General features: G+C 36.4%; 1 long non-coding RNA gene across 1 annotated transcript in view; it reads right to left on the bottom strand.

Annotated features, from left to right (window-relative positions):
• Positions 1–579: 579 nt before the first annotated feature.
• The window catches only part of LOC113603972 (uncharacterized), a 28,272-nt gene continuing 9,525 nt past the window's right edge, over positions 580–19,326 (bottom strand). The window contains exons 3-4 of the long non-coding RNA XR_003425794.2: positions 7,779–7,877; positions 580–7,577 (exon numbers count right to left, since the gene is read on the bottom strand). This is a non-coding gene — a long non-coding RNA (uncharacterized LOC113603972). The remainder of the gene's footprint in view (positions 7,578–7,778; positions 7,878–19,326) is intronic.

Raw genomic sequence — 19,326 nt, 5'->3', positions numbered from 1 at the left:
ATAAGATTCAGATAGCCATCCAATTGCATGAAAAAAATATGGACAATACAAGAATAAATTCAATCTTAGACAACATGGGATCATATTCTGTAACAAAACATGCTCAGTTAGCCTCTCTCACCAAGAAAGGAATGGCACCCTCCAGTCTGTGCTATTGTTGAACAGTTCAAATTACTACTAAATTCTCAAGACTGAGTTGAAACCCTCCCTTCAGTTTCCATTCATAGATACCACTGGACTCTTCTGTCATACATAGAAATAACCTGAATCCCTTCTCCACATTCTTAGAGACAGCTATCATGTTACTTCTCTATCTTCTCTTTAGGTAAAACAGCCTCAATTTCTTCAATCATCCCTCATAATATCAGACGCTTAATGACCCTTGACCCTCCTGTTTTCATCTAAACTCATTTTTCTTTTTTTTTTTTAATTTTTTTACCGTTTATTTATTTTTGAGACAGAGAGACAGCATGACTGAGGGAGGGGCAGAGAGAGAGGGAGACACAGAATCGGAAGCCATCAGCCCAGAGCCCAACGCGGGGCTCGAACTCACAGACCGCGAGATTGTGACCTGAGCTGAGCTCAGTCAGACGCTTAACCGACTGAGCCACCTAGGCACCCCTAAACTCATTTTTCTTTATGAGTATCATTCCAAGTATGGTACCAAATCTGAACAGATACCTCTGGAATGGTTTAACAGGAAGTATAGTGGAACAACTATGGACCAATTTTGCTATGGATGTTATTACTCTAACCTGAAATCACTGTAGCTTTTTGGCTGTCATATAACACTACTGGCTCATTCATATTGAGCCTTCAGTTCTTCTTGCACACACCCTCATTCTAGGCAAGCAAATTTGAGGTTCTAAATATAAAATCCTGTAGTTATCTCAATGGATTTTTTTTCCTTATAAAACTTCATTAAATCCTAAACTGTCAGGATTGATTTGAGTTATTCTAAGCCAAAGAGTGATACAGATGCTAGACCCTACAGAGTTGTTTTTCCCCCACTACCATTTTGACCAGCAGTATTCTAAATGATAGGTACTTTGTCAATCTAGGTCCCAGAGTAAGGACAACAATGTTGTCAAAGCCCTCTGGTGACCCATGGTGGACACGCAGTGGGAGCAAGAAATACTCCTTTGTTATTTAAACCATTCAGATTTTGGAGTGGCTTGTTACTACAATCTGGTCCAGCCTGGTGAATAAAAGAGTTTTGCAACATAGCATCTGACTACCTAGGTACCAGATGGTAGTTCCAGCAGCCTATCTCTGATTATCATTCAAAAAGCTAAAAGACAAAGACTTCCTTGCTTACTCAATGTTACCAGGAAAGAGCTCTTCAGAATTCTTCCCCATCTGTGAAATTCACCATTACCACCACTGTATACACACACACACACACACACACACACACACACACACACACACACATCTTTCTCAGGTTCTTTTTTTTCCATTCAAAAACAAAATTCTGCCAAGGAGACCAGTTACAAAGTCCAAAGACTCCTTCACTCTAGGACTGGTACACTGATTCCCAAGATGGAGGCATGCAATTCTTGTCCAAAGGACCACAGATACAGCATCATGCAGATATCCAGATATTCAGCTTAGTTGTATGTGCCATGTCCTTTTGTTTTCAAAATGCCATCAGCACACTACAAAGAATCCTGTGTTGTTTTCTTTGGTGGGTGGTTAGGGTAAGATTATGTCATTGGAAAAGGGAGGAAAAAGTTAAAATAAAAATTATAGATGGAATTTCCAATATGTGACAAGAGGAATATGACCTTCAATAAAATAGCCAGTCTGGGAAGATACTGGAATAGTAATTTATTATTTATCTCAGGAACCACAGATGTACTACTTCAGCTCATATTAATCGATTCTGTACTCATACAGATTCGATTGCACAGATTGTACCCTGTACAACCAGTGATTGTATGACATAGTATGTAACTTAATAACTACTCACTGTTTTCTCAGAATCTTTTTTTATTTTCCTAATTAGATTGTAAATAAATAACAAAAATATCCTAAATTTCATTTAACCCAACTACATTTCCCAGCCATACTGAGTCCATATAGACTGTTCTTATGCCAATACCATACTGTTTTTGATGACTATAGCTTTATAGTATTTCTCAAAATCAGGAAATGTGATGCCTTCTGCTTTGTTCTCCTTTCTCAAGATTTCTTTGGGTATTTGGAGTCTTTTGTAGTTCCATATAAATTTTAGGAATGTTTTTTCTATGTCTGTAAAAAAAAATGCCATGAGAATCATGATAGGGATTGCATTAAATCCACAGATGGTTTTTGGTAGTAATCACATTTTAACAATATTAATTCTTCCAATCCATGGAATATGTGATAGTTTTCCATTTATTTTGTCCTCTTTCTTTTCTTTCATCAATGTCTTATAGCTTTCAAAGCAAAGTTTTTCATCTCCTTTGCAAAATGTATTCCCAAGTATTTTATGTTTTTGATGTTACTATAAATGGGATTGATTTCTTTTTCATAAAATTCATTGTTAGTGTATAGAAACATGACTGACTTTCACATGTTAATTCTGTATCCCACAACTTTACTGACTTCAGTGATTAGATCTAACAGTTTTTGGTTGAGTCTTTAGGATTTTCTGTATATAAAATCATGTCATCTGCAAATAGAGACAATTTTACTTCTTCCCAAATCTTTTTTGTTTTGTTTTTAGTAAGCTCTATGCCCAATGTGGGGCCTGAACTCACAACCCAAAGGTCAAGAGTCACATGCTCTACCAAATGAGCCAGCCAGGCACCCCTTCCTTTCTAATTCTGATATTTTATTTCTCTTTCTTGCCTAATTGCTCTAGCTAGGATCTCCAAGTTAACTATCTTGAATAGGAGAAGGGAGAATGGGTACCTTTGTCTTCTTCTTGATCTTAGAGGAAAAGCATTCAACCTTTCAACACTGATTATAATGTTAGCTGTGTTCGTCATATATGGCCTTTTATCATGTTGAGATATGTTCCTTTCATGTGTAATTTGTTAAGAGTTCTTATCATGAATGGATGTTGAATATTGTCAAATGCTTTTTCTGCATCTATTGAGAGGATCATATGTTTCTTTTCTTTCATTCTATTAATGTGATATAAATTCTATTAATTTCCATATGTTGAACCATCATTGTATTCCAGGGATGAGTCCCACTTGATCATGATGCTTTTTAATGTGTTTGATCACGATCCTTTTCATGTGCTGCTAAATTTGGTTTGCTAGTATTTTACTGAGAATTTTTGCAACTATATTTATCAGCAATATTGGCCTATAGTGTTCTTTTCTAATAGTGTCCTTTTCTGGTTTTCATTTCAGGATAATGCTGGCCTCACAAAATGAGTTTGGGAGTGTTCTTTAAATGTTTGGTGAAATTTAGCGGTGAAGCCATCTGGTCCTGAGCTTTTCTTCATTGAGAGATTTTTTATTATTGACTCAATCTTCTTACTAATAATTGGTCTCTTCAGATTTTCTATTTCTTTTTGATTCAGTTTTGGTGAGTTGTATGTTTCTAGAATTTTTCCATTTCTTCTAGGTTCTCCAGTTTGTTGGCATATAGTTGTTTATAGTAGCCTCTTATGATCCTTTGAATTTTTGTGTGATATCAGTTGTAATGTCTCTTTTTTCATTTATAATTTTATAGATTTGAGTCCTTTCTCTTTCTTCCTTGGTTAGTCTAGCCAAGCTTTTGTCAGGTTTGTTTTTTTTGTTTTTTTTTTTGGTTTTTTTGTTTTTTTTTTTTTATCTTTTCAAAGAATCAACTCGTAGTTTGGTTAATCTTTTCTAATGTTTTTCTGTTCTCTGTTTCATTTATATTTGCTCTAATCTTTATTATCTTCTTTCTTCTAACTTTGGGCTCAGTTCTTCTTTTTCTAGTTCCTTTAGGTGTAGAGTTAGATTGTTTATGTGTGATCTTCCTTGCTTCTTAACATAAGCATTTATTGCTACGATCTTCCCTCTTAGACCTGCTTTTGCTGCATCCCACAAGTTCTGGTATGTTATGTTTTTATTTTCATTTGTCTCAAAAAAAACTTTTGGTATTCCCCCTTTAATTTGTTCTTTGATCCACTGATTGTTCAGAAAAGTTTTATATAATTTCCATGTATTCATGAATTTTCCAGGTTTCCTCTTATTTTTTCCTGGCTTCATGCTGTTATAGTCAGAAAAGATACTTGGTATGATTCCAATCTTCTTGAATTTGTTAAGACTTTTTTGAGCTTAAAACATGGTCCATCCTAGAAAACGTTCCCTGTGCAGTTGAGAATAATGTGTATCCTGCTGTGGTTGAATAGAATGTTCTGTGTCTGTTAGGTCCATTTTGCCTACACTGTTGTTCAAATACTGTTTCCTTACTGATCCTCTCTCTGGATGATCTATCCGTTGTTAACAATAGAGTATTAAAGCCCCCAACTATTATTATGTTACCATTTATTTCTCCTTTTATCTCTGTTAGTTTTTATTTTATATATTTATGTGATCCAACGCTGGGTGCATAAATATCTACAACTGTTATATCTTCTTAATTTCTGACTCCTTTATCATTATATAATGACCTTCTTTGTCTCTTTTTACCAATTTTAGTTTAAAGTCTGGTTTGTCTGATAGAAGTATAACTACGCTTGCTTTTTTTTTTGGTTACCTTTTGCTTGAAATGTTTTTTTCTATCTCTTCACTCAGTCTCTGTGTGTCTTTACGGCTTAAGTGAGTCTCTAGTAAGCAGTATATTGCTGGATCTTGTTTTTATTTTTTAATCCATTGCACCATTCAATGTATTCTAACTGGAGAATTTTACCCATTTTTGTTTAAAAAATTATTGCTAGGTAAGAACTTCCTATTATCATTTTGTACGTTGTTTCCTAGTTGTTTTGTAGATCCACTATTCCTTGTTTATCTTGCTATCTTTTTTGGTGTGTTGATGTCTTTTGATATCAATATGCTTTGACTTCTTTATCATGTTCTTTTGTGTAATTACTACAGGATTTTCCTTTGTGGTAACCATAAAGCTTATATAAAATATCTTAAACTTGTAACACCTTATTTTAAACTGATAAGAGTGTCAATAGAATTTATAAACTTTATACTTTTACTTCTCACATTTTAGGTTATTATGTTACAATATCCATATTTTTATATTGTCTAACTAACAACAGGTTATTATAGTTATGGTTATTTTTACTGTATTCATTTTTTAATTTTTAAACTAGAGTTTTAAATGAATTATTCACTACTACTACAATATTGCAGACTCTAACTATGACTATATATTTACCATTACCTATGAAATTTACACTGTATTTTTGTTTTTATGATGTTAGTGCTCTTTTATTTTCACCAAAAAACTCACTTTAGCATTTCTTATAAGGCAGGTCTGATAGTAATGAACTCCCTCAATTTTTGTTTGTTCAGGACTTTGTACCTTGTTCACTTCTGAAGAATAGTTTCATTGGATATAGAATTCTTGGCTGACAATTATTCTTTCTTTCAATATTTTGAAAATGTCATCCCATTCTTTCCTGGCCTAAAAAGTTTCTGTTGAGAAATCTGTCTATAGTCTTATGAGAGGTTTCCATGTATGTAATGTCTCTTTTCTCTTACTGCTCTTGAAATTCTTTGTCTTTGACTTTTGCCAATTTAATTATAATGTGTCTTGGTGTAGCCCTATTCAAGTTCAACCTATTTGGAGTCCTTTGGGCCTCATGGATCTAGATATCTAATTCTCTCCCTAGGTTCAGGAAGTTTTTAGCCATTATTGCTTTAAATATACTTTATGTCACATTCTCTTTCTCTTATCTTTCTGGAATTCCCATAATGCAAGTATCATTTTTTCATTGTCTTATTGCTGTCAGCTTTCTTCACTCTTGCTCATTCTTTTTTCTTTTTGCTCCTCTGGATACTTTCCAATGTCCTATCCTTCAAATTACTCATTCTTCTGCATGGTCAAGTCCACTTTTGAAACTCTCTATTGAATTCTTCAGGTGGGTAACTGTATTTTTCAACTCTAGGATTTCATTTTTGTTTTTGATGGCTGCTATTTCCTTGTCAAACTTGTCATTTCATTCATGCATTGTTTTGCTAATCTCATTTTGTTGTCCACTTGTAGTTCACCAAACTTCCTAAGAAGTTCATTCTGAATTCTTTGTCTGACAGTTCACAGATCTCCATTTCTTTACAGTTATTGCAGCTTTACTAGATTTCTTTGATGTGTCATATATACGTGACTTTTCATGATCCTTGGTTCCTTCCATTGGCATCTGCACATTTGAGTAATCAGACTCTACCAGATGTTACTGGTTTGCTTTGGCAGAGACAGTTCTTCACCAGTCACTTTAGTTTGGGTTTCTGGTCATATTTATTTTTAATGTACTTAGATAGGTGAAGCCTGCTTTTATGGTCCACTTTTGGGTGAAACAACTGTTCAAGCTCTGAGGATAGGGACAAGGGATACGCCATGGGCTGAGAACAGTTGAATAAAACTGCTGGCTTGGACCCCAACCAAAGTGCAGCTGTAGGATAGGTTCCACACTTGCCTAGATTCTCTTGTCAGGATTACCAGATGATAGAGACTGGCTACAATATTCAGTAGTGGATGGGGCCATGAATTAACTTCCCTGCCCTGGGAGAGCTGCAGGATGGGACCCAGAGCCTGTATAGCTTGTTGTTTTGGAATCTGAACCAAGCCAAAGTGTGAGTTAAATTTCCTACTCTAGTGAGGCCACTGGTTTTGCTCTACAGATGGGAAAGCCATGGACTATGCTGCCTATTCAAGTGTCACTGCATGTAGTGTTGTTGAATAGGCTTTGCAGCTTTCCTGCTGTGGTTAGGTTCCCTGGTCAGATAGATAGGCTGTATTCAGTGATGAGTAGAGCTACAAATTACATTCCCTGCCCGGGTACAGTGGGAGAAGCAGCTCTACGGCTGGTAAAATCCTTAGTTGTCTTATCTCAAACTGATCCAGACACCAAGTTCCCTGACTGAATAGGACCAGTGGCTTTGTTCTGCAAACTACTGACTTTGTCTGACCACCTCTTGGCTCAAGTGTTGCTGGGCCACACAGCTTCCAGGAGTTGTCTACAGTCCTTCTAATGAGATGGGGCCAGAAGATATTTCTCTTCACAGCAGGTGGGTCTATGTGTCAGCAACTTTGCCTGGGTGGGAGGTGGAAGAGCTACTCCAGGCTACTCTCAATTTTCAAAACAGGTTCTCCAGTTGCTAGTAGCTGGAGCCTTTGCTATGAATTAATCCCCCTGCCTATGTATAGTACAAGAACACTACATGCCTGATAGTGGCTTTGTTCTAGGGATGACCAACTCTGCCTGCCCACCTGTCAGCTGGAGTGCCAATGAGCCACACTGCTTCCAGGAATTGTTGCCAGTCCTTCTGATCAGATGGGGCAGAAGACACTCCACAGCAGTTGGGGCTGTGATTCAGCTCCTTCCCTGGGCACAGGCAAACCAAGCTCTAGGGCAGGCAAAACTCACTTGAGGATCAGAATCAGGCAGATTTGAACCCTGCTGACTTCCTTGGTCATGAAGCACCCCTGACTTGATTCTGCAGATGAACAAAACCACAGTTTGGGATTACTACTTGGGCACTGCAGGGATGAACTTGGTCTGCTAAGATTCATGTGCTGGTTGTTATAACCTCCCCCACTCTCCATCACAGTCAGATTCCCAGTGGTTGAGTCCTGAAGATTCCCATGCACTCCCCATGGTGAGAGATCAGAGTAGGGGCTCCTATAAAGAAACTCACAATGCTGACAGGTGGAGTGGTTGTCCCCTTTGGGTTCTCTTTTCCCACTGGAGGAACGAGATGCTCAGCAGAGACCACTCTGTATGGTACTGCGCTGGCCTAGAAGAGAAGCAATGTAGTCAACATGTAGTTATTTCTCTTACTCCCTAATGCAATCTGCTACAATCTGTCATGGTCTCTGTAGTGCAGGAGGTGCTTCAGCCTTACTCTCATGTTCTAGGATTCTCTTAGTGGTGTCTTGTTCTTCAACAGTGGCTAGTTGTTCTTGTGAGGGGTACAAAGTCAAGAACAACCTATGTCACCATCTTGGTAACATCACTCTGACCAAAATCCAAACTTTTTTTTAAATCTTTATTATTTTTTAATTCCAGTATAATTAATATACAGTGCTATATTAGTTTCAAGTATACAGTACAGTGATTCAATAATTCTATGCATTGCTCACTGCTCATCACAGTAAGTGTTCTCTTAATCCCCTACAACAATTTCACCCATTTGCCCATCCCCCCTGGCAAACACCAGTTTGTTTTCTATATTTAAGAGTCTGTGTTGTTTGTCTTTTTTTTCTTTGTTCATTTCTTTTGTTTCTTAAATTCTATATTTGATCTATACCATATATAGATCCATCCATGTTGTTGCAAATGGCAAGACTCATTCTGTTCTATGGATAAGTAATATTCCATCACATATATATTTCACCAGACAGTCTTTATCCATTCATCTATGCATAGACACTTGGGTTGCTTCCATAGCTATCTGGCTATTGTGAATAATGCAGCAATAAACACAGGGGTGCATATATCTTTTCAAATTAATGTTTTTATTTTCTTTGGGTAAATAATAGTGGAATTTACTGGAGCATGTGGTAATTCTATTTTTATTTTTTTGAGGAACCTCCTTACTGTTTTCACAGTGGATACACCAGTTTGCATTCCCACCAACAGTACATGAGGGTTCCTTTTTCTCCACGTCTTTGCCAAACACTTGTTCTTTCTTGTTGATTCTAGCCATTATGAGAGATACAAGGTGATATCTCACTGTGGTTTTGATTTGCATTTCCCTGGTGATTGGTGATGTTGAGTATCTCTCCATGTGTCTGTTGGCCATCTGTATGTCTTCTTTGGAAAAATGTCCTGCTCATAGCTTCTGTCCATTTTTTAATTGTATTTCTTTTTTTTTTGGTGTTGTTTGTGTAAGTTCTTTACATATTTTGGATATTAACCCCTTAACATATGTATCATTTGCAAATATCGTTTCTCATTCAGTGGGCTGTCTTCTTGTTTTGTTGATGGTTTCCTTAACTGTGAAAAAGCTTTTTATTTTGATGTAATCCCAATAGCAAAACCCAAACTTTTAAAATAAGCAATTAGAGTTGGGCACCTGAGTGGCTCAGTCGGTTAAGTGTCCGACTTCAGCTCAGGTCACGATCTCACAGTCTGTGAGTTTGAGCCCCGCGTCGGGCTCTGTGCTGACAGCTCAGAGCCTGGAGCCATCTTCAGATTCTGTGTCTCCCTCTCTCTCTCTGCCCCTCCCCTGCTCATGCTCTGTCTCTGTCTGAAAAATAAATAAAAGCATTAAAAAATTTTTTTAAAAAAGCAATTAGAGTATTACAATTTATTTGAAAAAAAAAGAGACCAAGAGTGTATCTTTGAATATTCGGCCCCTCTAAAAAATTTTAAATAACTTTATATATTAAGAAAGAACAGATTACCAGGGTAATCAGATTACTAGAATAATCATATTATTTAAGAAAGAACAGATTACTACAGTAACAAATGATGATAAGAAGTAAAAACTTGGCAAAATTACTAGCTAGAAATCAAACTGCTCATATTATTTCTTAGTTTACACCAGTGATTCTTAATGTTTTATGGGATTCAGATTTACTAAGGAATCTGATACACACTATGAACCAACCTCTACCCTCAGGAAAATACACACACTCATACAAACTTTTACAAGGATTTTACATAGAATAGTAACACTGAGTTGTGAGCAATATTAAAACAAATAAACCAATTAGATCTAGAAGTCTATCACTAATTGGATGAAGTCTGCAACTTAAAATATGATGCCTTATGGGAACAATTTAATAAAATGGCACTTAGAAACCCAAGATAGGCCACTATATCAGTAAGTTATATGAGTAAAATACGTATTTTTTTTTAAATAATAGAAAACAATCCCTTCTAAGTGGAATCAATTGATAACTACCTGTTGGGTATCTACTGCATATGCAACTGGGGTCGGCATATCAGGTATACAAAAAAATGTAAGACTTGGTCATTACTCTTTAGATAGGGATTGCTGACTATCCCCCAATATCTTTTCTTTCTTTCTACCTAAGTGAAGTACCCTCCATTTCTGCCTGGTCTTAAGGCACTCATAATAAAGACTATGTTTCCCAACCTCCCTTGAAGCCAAGTTCCAAGGTTTGGCTAGTTGGGTATAAGAAAGTGAACTAAATTACTTTTGAGAAATGTCCTTAAAGAGAAGGAGCCTTCCCCTTCCTTTTCCTACTTCCTTTCTGTTGCTGCAATGTGGACATCACAAATAGCTTTTGCCTTCATCTTGGACTACATAATAACCATAAAAATAGAAGACTCACTTGGCAGAGAAGCACAATAGAAGGATCCTAGGCATCTAAAATCATGGAAAATCATGCCAGACCCACATTCAATTTACACACGAGAGAGAAATAAACTTTTTGTTTGTTTGTTTAAGCAACTATTATTTTGGGTTTTTGATCACTTGCATTCAAACCCAATCTTCCCTCAAAAAGCTTATAATGCTATTGAGTATGAAAATTAACCTATGTAGGGCGCCTGGGTGGCTCAGTCGGTTGGGCGACCGACTTCGGCTCAGGTCACGATCTCACAGTCCGTGAGTTCGAGCCCCGGGTCGGGCTCTGGGCTGACGGCTTGGAGCCAGCTTCGGATTCTGTGTCTCCCTCTCTCTCTCCCCTCCCCCATTCATGCTCTGTCTCTCTCTGTCTCAAAAATAAATAAACGTAAAAAAAAAAAATTAAAAAAAAAAAAGAACATTAACCTATGTGAAACTATGAACAGAACTGCACAGGTCAGTGTCCAATTAAAAACCAGTTGAGTTCTAGTTGGATAAAGTTTTAAGCTTGAAATGGGATGATTTTCCCATAAGACTAATTTAATAAAATGATGTTTAAGAGTCTCAACATAATCCACAAAAAGCACTAGCACAATGTGGTTAAAAAACTGCTTAAAAATTTTAAAGCAATAAAATAAGTAAATAAATAATATACTTGAGCTTACAGAATCTATAGAAGAGTGTTTAAAGAGGAACAATACAGGACTTCCCAGTAAACTACAATATTCAACTTGGGAGAAAAATAGTGAAATAAGAACTATAAAATTCATCATTAATGCTGGTGCATTTGGGATCACATAACAAGCTTTTAAAAATACTGACTCATGGATCCCACCCCAGACTAGATCAGAACCTCAGGGATAGGGGTAGAGGGCCTAGTATCAATAGTTTACAAAGCTCCTAATAATTCTAATGGACAGTGATAGCTCAGAATCACTGCTAGGGAAAATTAAAAGGGCTGGGACATATCTAAGTGGTATAGCTAGGTGCCTTCAAGGGCTTCAGCAAGTGATTCTACTAGTTTCTTAACATTTTGCCTGGGGTTTCATTGAAAAATAACTTGCTTTTAGGTATTTTGTTATTTTGGAATTGTTTGTTTGTTTGACCCAGCTATTATCACATTTCACCTCTTACTCAAAATTAAGTTCATTTTGAGTTTATAAATGGACTAAACACTCTCTATTTTCAATCTGAATATAACAAAATTTCTACAACGGCTAAACCTAAATATCCCTTTTAATCAATCTGTTTCTTAACCTAGTTCTAGTTCCTGTGTCTTGCAGGGTTTCTAGCTCTGACTCTTTCCATGTTTCTCTCTCTACTGACTTCATATTCTCCCTTCCTTCAAAATCCAGGAGAGGTAAGATACTTCCCCTCACCCCTCCATTGTCCAGGCTCATGGGAAAGGTAAATCCCTGAGGCTGGGGTAGCCATGAACAGACCAAAGGCAAAGACTGAGACCAGAGATCAGAACAGCATCATCAACCAGCATTCGTGAGAACACAGTGTAGGTCTCTAGACATACAGGAAGAAAGAAAATCCCTTTATATAATATATACTGCTAAGAAAGATACTGCTAAAAAATATTTTTGAGTCAATTAGACAAATTCAAATATTGACTGGGTGTCAAATGTTAAAAGGAATTATCATTAATTTTGTTACATTGATGGCATTGTAATTATAAGAAAAAATCCTTATCACTTGGACATACTTAATGAACTATTTACATATGTAATTACATGATGTCTGGGGATATGCTTCAAAATACTCTGGCCAAAATTAAATAGGAGCAAGAAAGATGGGTGAAACAAGAATGACAAATGTTGATCATTGTTGAAGTTGGGTAATGGAGCCCATTATACTGTTTTCACTATCTTTTATGTTTGAAATGTTTGAAATTTCCCTTAATAAGAAAATTAGCTTTCAAATATGGTTCCAATTGTAGCATTCATGGGGAAAATAATAAAAAAGAGACTATGTAGAAAATGTTAGAAATGGCTCTCTAGGTCATTTAGCACAGAGAATGTGTCAATCAGGAAATTAAAGGAGACAGAGATAAGTGGTATGGAATGGTGAGAGATTTCATCAAGGAGGTGAAACTGGAACCAGAACTTAAGAAATACAATTTAACACAATTGAAAACAAGATAGGTAGCATATTGATTAGGAGAGAGATTTTCTTTAATAAAGATAGGAATGATACCAACCCCCAGATCAAGATGTAGAAGACTAAAATTAGTCAATTTTTATGGACATTATTAATAAAGGCATTAATAATAATAATAACAACTAGCAGCAATTGAGTGTTTACTACTTGCCAGGTAGTATGCAAAGCACTTTATATATATTTCTCATTTAAGCCTCACAGCACTCCTAAGACATGTAGGCTATTATTCGCACCGAACCCCTATTCTTTTAATATTTTATGAAACTGAGCTCAGAGAGGTAAACAACAGTCTGCCCAAAGTCGTATGCTAGTAAGTCAGAGCTGGGACTTTAATTCAGGTCTGCTCGAATCCAAACCCAGGTCCTTAATCATCTTGTTATTCTATTCCCTTATGTCACTGTAAATTCCTCTGTATATAAGGAACCACAAAGGATATTTGGGGCTGTATTCCCAGAATTAGTGATTCCCTATTGTTGCCTGGGGTTTTTAATATAGAAATGTAGAGAATCCCTCAGGGAAAGGGTTACAACAAGGCAAGTACACCTTACAAGAACAGAAGTACTGTACCTCAGCCAAGGGCTCACCTAAGAGGGAAAAAAGAAAAAAAAGAATCATACATCTCTTACAGATCCAGAGTGATTAAAAACAAAACAAAACAAAACAGCAGCTAGAGAAAAATTAAGAAGTGTATATGCCAGGGTCACATCCTCCACTGTTGGGATCAATTTCTACCCCAATAGCAATCCATCTATCCTTCCAATTCTAAGTTCCCAGATTGTTCTGTGCTCTTCTCCATGAAATGCTTCTCTCAGGCAACAAACTCTTATCTAGATTTACCTATTATGATGGAATAGGATAACTGTCTAGTCTCCCCCAGGTATTTATGTTTTAAGCCTCCACCACCCCTAGCGGCAATCAAAACACTCTCCAACCTTCCTTGAGTTGTCAGGGGGAGGCATGTGTACTGGAAAGCTAAGAAACTCTTGGGCCTTGAAATGTGCATAGTGTGAATGACAGATTCCTCATGTTATGGTGTTAGGAACTGGGTACACTTGAATAAAAAGCACCATCTGGGAGCTGGAGGACCTGGGCTTGTATTTCCCACTTCTGCTACTACATTATCTTAAGTCACTTCACCTCTCTGGGCTTCAGATTCCTTATTTGTAATGGGGTTGGGGGGAGCTATAATAAAAAGTTTCATAACTTATTTCTAGCTGCAGAATCTTTTCATCAAATGATCTTTCAGGGAAACTACCAATGTGTAATAGACAAAATGTGAAACTATTTTGAGTGGGGGTCAAAGGGACCCCTTCCCATGCCCCATTGTAATAGATCCTATTAAGGGGGTTCTCGTTTTAAACATTCCATGATTACAAGTAAACTCCTTGCAGCCTGAGGAGGAGGCAGGGTCCCTCTGGGCAGCTGCACCAGAGAATCCTCTGGCCTCCAGATGGTTGCCCTCCTTTATCAGTGAGCCTCTTCCTAAAGCAAATAAGCAAAGAAAAAAATCCCACAGAAACAGAGTCCGACGTGAGGACTCAGGGAGCCAACAGAATACTCAACTCCATCCAGGCAAACTAAAACACATTCCAAGGAAGAGATAAGGTTTATGAAAAGGAAACTAACACAATCACTTAAAAGAATTTAAGCATTAAACTACTCAGGCCAGGCTGCCAGGCCACAGGGAGGATACAAAACTTCCAAGGTCGGCTGTGAAAAAAAAGACTTCACAGAGACCCATGCCTTGATTTTCCTCTTTGTTTCTCATTGCCCTGGGGTCAACTTCTTTCAGGTCCCTATGTGTGGGAAGTAGCAGTACATTGTACACAGCATACATTTCTTCTGGCACTGAGTCCTACAGGAACTCAGCTTTTTGGGAAAAGGGGTTATAGAAAGAGTGACTACAGATTAATAAATCTGGATTTTTACATATATCAGAACAAAGTAACCAACTCAATAGGGTCACCTGATGAAAAACACAACACCCTGCTTTTGAATTTTAAACAACAGATTTCCGATAAATATAAATTTCAGATAAAAAACATTTTTTAGTATAAGTATACCCCAAATATTACATACTTAAAATAAAAACATTGTTATTTACCTAAAATTCAAATTTTACTGAGCATCCCGTATTTTTATTTGTTAAATCTGGCAACCCTAACCCTCAAAATGAAAACATATTCCAGCTATATTTCCAATATGCAAATAATTTTTTTTTTTTAACTCCTCCTTGGAAATGGCCTTTACAAGATGAGGTACATTCCTTCCCCAGGCCTCTATGGAATTAAAACTTCAGCCTTGGAGACTGGATTAGATTTCTGAAAACTACCAAATGTTATTTATAAAGTCTGATGAATGAGAACAATCAATCAAGGTGACTCTATTAGGGGCCAAAGCATGAGGTGTGGTTTTACGTTAATGAAACTAGTTGTCTTATGACACCCGCTATCCTTACTCTCTACTGCCTACAGAGTAAATTCTCAGTTTTGTAAAACTGCAGTCAAGGTATCCAGCCAAATCTACCTCTCCAGCCTCTGTTTTCACCTTCTGGGGCCACACAAGCTACTTGTTGATGGAAACTTTCATACTACTCCCCATGTTATTGCCTTTGTCAAGAAAGCCCTTTCTGGCCCTACCTACCCGATTGACACACATGTCTTTAAAGACTTAATTGAAATGTCAATTTTCTAAAAGCTACCTTAAATCTTTTCTGAAATATGTGAAAGGAAAGATGACTGGATGGATGGATAGATAGATGAACTAATAAAACTTCTTTATAAAATATTCTTGTCTCTATTCTCAACTTCCAAGCAGTGGTTAAAAACATGGGCTTTGGAGTTAGGCAGACCCCAAAACCAAATCCCAATTCTGTTATTGAGTAGATAAGTGACTTGGGGCAAGAAGTTTAACATCAATGAATTGTAATCTTCTTACTTGTAAAACAAGGATAATATAGTTATCCCAAAAAAGGGTTTTGGGGATAATTAAATAAAATAGAGTACAAAAAGTACTTAGCATAATGCCTAACTCAGAATAAACATTTGATTAATTGTAGCTATTATCTTATTAGTATCACTCTTTTCTTCGCATCTTTCAGTACTTCCTATCATAGAATTCAAACCACTTGACTGCATTTAACTATTTACAGAGTTCTTAGACAAGGATCACTTCTTACTTTTTTTTTTTTTTTAATCATCAACTCCTACATGGTGTAGAAGAATAAAACACTGAAAAAGGAGGAATCTAAAATTTACTGTATCTAACTATATAAATATGTACAAGGCACTGTGCAGGACATTTTCAATATACTACTTAACCTCGGTACAATACTTACAAAGTAGATTAAATTATATTTAAGAGATGAGTAAACTAAATCGTAAAAGCCCAGTGATTTACTAAGGATGCAGAGGTAGGTAAGAACATGAGTAGCATTTGCCTCCAGGCCTATCTTACAATAGGCCTGGGAACACCACCCCACACCACAAAGATCAGTCTCTGGACTTTCCGTTTCCAGCTCTTCCCAAGATCAGAATGAGTAAAGTGTGTGGAAAGTAGTGGAAAGTTTTTGCTTAGTGGTGAGTAAACTAGGGATTGTGATAAGGAGCAGGAGGAAGTACAAGGGGAAAGACTAGTCAGGCAATTATAGCATGACATGGGGAAGGCTGTCTTGTGCCAATTATCTCAATTTCCTTTTTCTTCCTTCAAAACTGTTTCACATATGATTTAATAAGTCTTTAACTCATTATTTTTCAGTTAATATCTAAGAACATCAACTATAAGTAAATCCTCCTTTAAAAGAAATCAACATTATAGGTAACAAAGTCCTCTTGCCCACCTATCTAACCCAGGTCCCCTCCCTACTTCCTCCAATGTAAGCAATACTGGATTAGGTATGTGCTCTTTCAGGCATTTAAAATGCATTTATATACAGAAATATGTAGCCATATAAAATACATGCTATTTCATGCATATTTAGTTAATGAATAAATTATTTTTACTGTATACACAAACAAAAAAACAAAACCCTAATTTACCCAACTTCTACTCTAGGTAGGCATTCTCTAACTTCCAAATGGGACTTCCTAGATTTCAGAATCCACCAAAGAGAATGATTTCCAAAAAGATATTTTACCAAGGGATACAAAAAGGAAGCACCTTTTCAAAAATTTATTTTGAAATCAAGACTGTGTACTTTCTCCAAAGCAGTTTTGAAATCATTATTTCAGAGATGTCTGATAAAGAGATGGAGCTAATTTATTATTTAGTATTGGTATGATCTACTGAAAACTGGATTCTAAGAGAGACATTGTAAAAGAAAGCCAAAATAAAGACTAATACCAGAATAAAGAACTGACCACATTTTTTTTAAGTGAAATTCAAGCCAAACTTTTGCAAAATATTTAAAGTACCTTCGTGGATGGAGCCCCATGGAACATTGTTTGAAAACACTTGATTTACTATTCTCTAGGCCTTTCCTAAGACTTTATTCCTATGAGTAATAAGGTGTGTGCCTATCAAATCCAGACTCTGAAGAAGAAGGACTTGGTTCTTTGGATGCCTACTCCAAATATAAGAAATCATAGATCCATGAGACTCAGTCAGGTTGGAGCCAGTTCTGACCTTAAAGAGTCCCTGCCTGCAATGAAAACAACCCCATGTTGTTGTTTCCCCTTCCTGTACCAAAAAAAAAAAAAAAAAAAAAGTATACATAGACATATCTTTAAGTGTCAATTTCCTCACTGAGACCATATCCCTGTTATAATGGAAGGGTTTTGCTGAGAGCTATTAATAGTAATTTCATTCAGTAGTGATATACTCTCTATTTCTGGTAAGAGCAAGGAAATCCAACCAGCTTCTTCCTAGCAACATTATACTACTTATATAAGAAAGTGACTTACAGAAGCAGGAGGGTCATTTATAAGGTAAGAGGGTGGGGTGAGGGGCCTGGGAAATGGGAATAAGCAGGGGTGATTTTACTTTATTCTCCTGAAACTATCACCTCATTTCTATACATGAGGAAAAAAATTAGAAACGTATCTCCATGGTCTCCCCCTCCTTCAGGAAAAAAACAAAAACAAAAACAAAAACAAAAAAACACCTAAAGCTCCCCTCTTTAAAGCAGGGAGGATTTTAGATTAAAAGAGACTTAAAAGACATAACCAAATACAATGACTGGACCTGTTTTCGGCTCTAAATGGAAAAACAACAAAAAGGAAATGATAAGACAATCAGAGAAATCTGAATATGGAGTTGGTATTAAATAATAAATAATCAGGAATTATTATGAATTTTGTTAGGTGTAACAAGGCATTGTAGTTGGCTCAAAATCGGTTTGTTTTTTTTTTTTTTTTAAGATGCATCCTGGAGTATTTAGGGGTGAAATGCCATGCTGTCTACTTGTGAGGGTATGTTTGAAAATTTTCATGATAGTTTCAAAGAGAGGTAAAAATAAGAGTACGGCATAATATTGATGGTTGTTGAAACTAGGTGATGAGTTCATGGAGGTTTGCTGAACTCCTTATTTTTGTGTATGTTTAGAAACTTCCATAATAAAAAGTTTTTTTGAAACTTGTGAAATGTGACCCATTCCTTTACCTAACCACACACCCATGCTTTTCCTTTTTCCCACCCAACCATTATATTGATTTATCACTCCAATGACTGGAAACAGAATTTAGTGGTTAAGTTGAAGACTCTAGAACTACACTGTCTAGGTCATTGCTTGGGTCCTAGCATTGCCCACTTGACCTTATGAGAGTTAACTAACCTCCACATCTCCTCATCTGTAAAATGGAGATGATAAAATTTGCCTTTTGGACTGTTATGAAGATAAATGGGTTAATAAATGTATTTAGAATAGTGGCTGGTACAGGTGCCTGGGTGGCGCAGTCAGGTATGTGTCTGACTTCAGCTCAGGTCATGATCTCGTGCTCTTTGAGCTCAAGCCCCATGTCGGGCTCTGTGCTGACAGCTCAGAGCCTGGAGCCTACTTCAGATTCTGTGTCTGCCTCTCTCTCTCTCTCTCTGCCCCTCCCTCACTCACACTCTGTCTCTCTCTCTTAAATATAAATAAACATTAAAAAATGTTTAAAAAATAGAATAGTGGCTGGGATATAATAAGCACTCAGTAAATCTTAGTGTCATTATCATTTTTAGTTAAGTAACTTCTGAAAGTAGGAAGGTACTCTACAACATCATCTCGTCTAATTCTTTGTTTAATAAAAGAAAAACTTAGGGTCAAAATGTTTTTAAAAAAGAAAAAAATACTTGCCTAAGGACACAAAGCTGGATAAAGGCAAAGCAGATTAGAATTCAGCTTTCCTGGAATCCAGGTCAACGTCATTTATACTTTATTTACTTTAATACATATTCAATATCGAACTGAATCAGTATCTATCATGCTCTCTGCTTAGTACTAAGTAAAAGATTAGATCTTTTCTTTTAAGTAATACACCATCTAGCTACAAAATAGTAATAATACTAGCTTTTGTACAGTGACTTTCACTTTTCAAAGTGCTTCTAATAAGTTCAAGGGCAGGAAAACAAATCTCTAGTAACAGAAGTCAGAATAGTGGTTAGAGTCTGGATGAGAGGGATTCATTGGAAGAGGATATAAAAGGGACATGCAAGAAGTTTCTGGGATGACAGAAATATACTATATCTCAATTAGAATGCTGGTTACACAGATATATACATTTTTTTAAACTCACCAAATTGTATACTTAGGACATATGCACTTCACTGTATGTAAATAATT

The sequence above is a fragment of the Acinonyx jubatus genome, chromosome A1 (genome assembly GCF_027475565.1).
Source record: "Acinonyx jubatus isolate Ajub_Pintada_27869175 chromosome A1, VMU_Ajub_asm_v1.0, whole genome shotgun sequence".
Lineage (NCBI taxonomy): Eukaryota > Metazoa > Chordata > Mammalia > Carnivora > Felidae > Acinonyx > Acinonyx jubatus.
The sequence above is the reverse complement of the archived record's forward strand: the minus strand, read 5'-3'. Positions and strand labels throughout refer to the sequence as shown.